We start from the raw sequence: 4,816 nt of genomic DNA on the forward strand, positions 1-4,816 counted from the left end.
AAGTCTTAAAGTTCAATTGTGAATCCTTTGAGATCAACTGTCAATTTGGGCTAAGTTTTGAGGAAGTAAGTATGAGAATAAGAAGAGTCGTATACATGAGTTTCATATTGTTATGGAGACCCTCGAGTCGAGTCGTTCATGCCCATAAATTCCGCATGAACTTCATAAGTTGAGTATCTTTGAGAGGAGTAGTATCTTCAAGTACTAAGTCTTGAGTATTGAGTTTCAAATCACTTTGAGATTATATTCCTAATCATAAGACTATTATATGTTACCTATGAAGTCCTTGAGTTGAGTTGTTCATGCCCATAATTCTGCATGAACCTTATGAGTTGTGCAGTCTAGAGATGAGTAGTATCGTTGAGTCTTGAGTTCTGAGTACTGAGGTTCCTTATTTCTATTAAGATCCCTAAGTTGAGTCGTTCATGTTCATAATTCCACATGTACCCTGTGATTTGAGTTATAAATTTTAAAAAGCTTTTTTTTAAAGCCAACACTTGAGTTATTAAATTGAGATTTAAGAAAATAAAGATGAGTTTTGAGAAAAGAGTTTTCTAATACACGATTAGTGTGACAATTGAGTATCCCATCAATGCATGAGCAGTATGGTATCTAGATATACCATCAATGTTTATGCAGTATGACTTCCCGAGTCATCAATGATCATATTATAATATGATTTTTAAATGTTTTTTTTTTGAGAAAGAGCATAGCAGAGTTTATTTTCTTTAAAATGATTTATATGGGAACGAAGTATTCCCAAGAGTAATTATTTTCACATTTAAGATGAGAGGAAACTGAGATTTCCAAAAGAGTTTTGAGCAGTTTGAGTATCATCTCTTTTAAGAGATAAATTTTTGAATAATTATATCAAACCATAGAGAAAGTTATGTTTTTAAACATATAAGCTAGTTATATTTTGGGAGTAGTATTGAGCACCGATATGGGGGAGAGTTTAGACAATTTACAACCCCCATAAACCATGTAACCAACGTTGTTAGAAAGTGTCATACTTTTTAGATGATTCCTTAATGCTTTTTAGCATAGACTAGTGGATCCACTTAATTAAGAGGTTCTATACCCCGGCAAGGTATAAGATAGTTCTGGCAGCGTGAGCGATGTCGTATTATCACATAGCTCATAGTGATGGTTGTTGGTTAGAGAAACTCCCACTGAGTTATTTTGTATTCTTATATACATAGAGTTTATTTTGTATTTTCATATACAAACATAGTTATTTTGTATCCTTGCATACAAACTGAGTTATTATTGTATTCTTAAATAGATTGAGTTGCTTTCTACTGTTTTAAAAGCTTTCCATAGATTGCAACTTTTATTATTGCTTTATATTGAGTTGAGTATCCAGATTTGAGTATCCAAAGTCGATTATCTTATTATTGAGTTGTTCTTTCTTTCACTGAGTTGAATATCTCCTTATTGAGTTGAGTCTTATTTTATCTGAGCCTAGTTGAACCATGTTTCTTTGAGTTGAGTTGAGTTGAGTAAGTTGAGAAGAGGTAAGTATGTTTCCTTTTTATCAAGTTCAAGCCTATGTTTATGCTTTAGAAATTCCCCTTACATGCTCGTACATTCCATGTACTGAGCCATTTGGCCTGCATCGTTTCATGATGCAAATACAGGTATTCAGGATCATAAACAAACGTTTCGTTGAGGTCATATGATATTCCATTTTGGTTTGGTGAGCCTTCTTATATTCAAGAGGACTTTACCTTTACCTTACAGTTAGTAGTTTTGAGATGTCGTGGGTCTTGTCCCGATATCTTTCAGTAATAATAGAGGCTTCATAGATAGACATAGTTGAAGAGTTTTCTGTATTTACTTTCTTTTGAGTATTGTTTAGACTTTCTTAAAGTTCACTATTGGAGTTCAATGAATTTAATTCAGTTTTAAGCTTATGTATGCTTGAGTTAGTCTTCCATTTGTTGTCAACCAGGATGAGGGTTCGCTTGGGGACCAACGATGGTTGTCGAGTGCCGCCCACATCCAGGGTGTAGGCTCGGGTCGTGAAAAACTTGGTATCAGAGTCCACAGTTCAAGTCTCCTAGGGTGTCTATGAAGCCGTGTGAAGTAAGATCTTATTTATGGTTGTGAGGGGCCCACTTCTATAAATAAGTGACTACAGACATTTAGAAAAAGTTTCCCTTCTTTCATATTCATTATCGTGCAATAGATCTATGTCCTAGAGACTTATTCTAACTCGTGCATTCTCCTATCCCTTCGACTACCTCTCATACAAGAGGTGGTTGAAAAGCAAACTCAGTCCTTTATTGATGAGTTTCTCTTAGCAAGAGTCTTGAGGAAGTCATGAGATTCCAGAGGGGCTTGAGAGAATCCCATGAGTGAGTAAGTGTTCAGTTTCTGAGGAATGCACCCATATTCATATGAATCGTGCATTTGAGCTAAAAATGAGTTCTACTTTCTTCTCTAAGACTTGTTTCAGCTGAAATCCTTATGAGAAAGTATGTTTAGAGCTTGGGTAGTATTTTCACCCGAAAAGGTAGTATGAGTTTTGAGATCATGAGCAGTAGCAGTGAAAGAGCCCAGAGTTAAAGGAAAGTATGCAAAGGTTTAGTAATCTAAGAAAGGGAGATATTGATGAGGCACACTATGTTATTATAGTCATGCACCCAGTCAGTTTTAAATGATGAGTTCCTTTATGTGTAGAAAGAGGGATAGTTACTAGTCAAGATAAGTTAGAGTCTATTGTTAACCGGAATAGAGTTGATGTCGATGTGTCAGCATGTTAAAGAAGATTAAGTGTATGTGTTGAATTAGATAGCAGAGTATTCATGAGGTGATAGACCCAAGCTAGGCCTATGAACTTTGAAGAGGGAAACCCCATGGTATTCAGAGGATAACAAAAACACCTCAGAGAGAAGTCTCAGTACCTGCTTATGGAGAGTTCGGTAGTCATGAGATAAGCTTCTCCTGAGTGTTACAGGAAAAGAAAATGTAGACCAGTTAGAAATGATGGAATAGGTCCATAGCTTTCAAGTGTCAGCTTTAGACCTAAGGGGGAGATGAAAAGATGAGAAATCAAGTCAAGTGTTTGAGAGTAAGATAGTAATGAGTTCCAAAGAGTATGGGAGATGTCCTTTCGGAGGTCCTTTTAGTAATGGAGTGATGTTAGAAAGAGGAGGTTGATGTTCTTATCGTGATAGTCATGGTGTGAAAAATGCCATCTAAGGTCATAAATTAGGAGGAAGATGAGGATACAGTTTTACAATGAGAAATAGTTAAATGAGATCCCTTAAGTGGTTCCGAAGGAGTTGGTTAGTAGGAGTCCATGGAGTTGTTAGAGTACCAAGCTTGAATGTGGTGTTGTTAAACTTTAGGTGGTTCTTGATATGAGCCCAATGTGGTGGTAAAGAGTAATAGTCTTGGAATGAGATTCCCTATAGTGAGGTATAGAACCTGAACCTAAGGATTTGGGTTAAGCTTGAATATAGTAAGAGCATACCATTAGACTCAAGCTTTAGGAAGAGTAACCCCATTCCATACCGAGGACGAATGATCCCAAGGGGGAGATAATGTAACACCCTGGGAATTTTCTAAGGAAAGACTCGAATCATCCTTCGTTGTGAGTTGGATTTTATCGAGAAATTTAAAATTTTATGAGTGTTAAGGTCTCTATATGTAGCACCTTGAGTTCCAAAAAAAGAACTAAATTGGAAATAGCAAAATCTGAAATTTTGCAAGCTATTCTTAAGTTATCAGTTTTGGGTCAAGTTAAAACGACCATAACTTTTAGTACAAGATGAATTAGGTGGGCTACTAGATAGATAATAAATGGTCTTTAAATTATCTTTCCAACACCGCCGAGTTTGTTAATTTTTGAGTTCGTATGAGGGAGATGTGCCATTTTTAAGTCAGGTTGTCAATTTAAGGAAAGTTACTCGAAAATACTAGGGGTATTTTAGTCTTTTCCTTACCCCCACTTATTATAAACGAGAATTTCACCTAATTAAGGGTCTAAACTGATTAGAATCGGTTTCATTCATCCCCAAAAGCATTTAGGGTTTTAGAGAGAATATTCAAGAGGAGAAAAAATTCAAAGTTTCAAGCGTTCGTTCAAGAAATTCAAGATTTCGCCAAGAACCAAGTTCTTTGAGGTATGTAAGCTTCCATAGTATTGGGTTCACTCACCCACACGCCAATCATGAGTTTCTTTTGCGAATCTATCCATAAATATTGAGCAATTTAATTTCTTGATGAGTTCTTGATAAGTGTTTTTGAAGTTTCCTTATCGATTAAATTTTGATGTAAGATTCTACTTGGGTCAACTTCAAACAATCATATCTCTTAGAATATAAAAGAGTTACGTGATTCATAACCTATGAAATTAAAGGTATTTGAATCTACTTTCCAATGCCACCAATTTCGCATCAATTCAATTTCTGAGTAAAAAGTTATGACTATGTTAGTAACCTATACAGTGCTGTTACGAATTAGTCGACGGGAAAAACATTAAAAAGTTTTGTTTTTTTACCTCCAAGAAAATCCTAAACGAATTTCTTGACAAATAAAAGGCTCAAAACAATCAGATTTTCATCTTTTAATCCATCATTCTCTTCTCTCTCAAACCCTACGGCAAAACTCTAAGGAAAAAAATCAAAGTATAGAAGACTACATTCAAGATTCTTTCAATCTTTTTCAAGATTCTTCTTCAAGGAAAGTATTTTTCCAAGAATTCCATTTTTTTCAACTCAAATTCCTCCATACAATTAGGAATCACTAATGAAAATCATAATTCTTGGCCATAGAAATTTCAAGAAACTAATTCAAGAATTTCAAG

Source organism: Solanum tuberosum, unplaced genomic scaffold (assembly GCF_000226075.1).
Source record: "Solanum tuberosum cultivar DM 1-3 516 R44 unplaced genomic scaffold, SolTub_3.0 scf00637, whole genome shotgun sequence".
In the NCBI taxonomy this organism is placed as follows: Eukaryota; Viridiplantae; Streptophyta; class Magnoliopsida; order Solanales; family Solanaceae; genus Solanum; species Solanum tuberosum.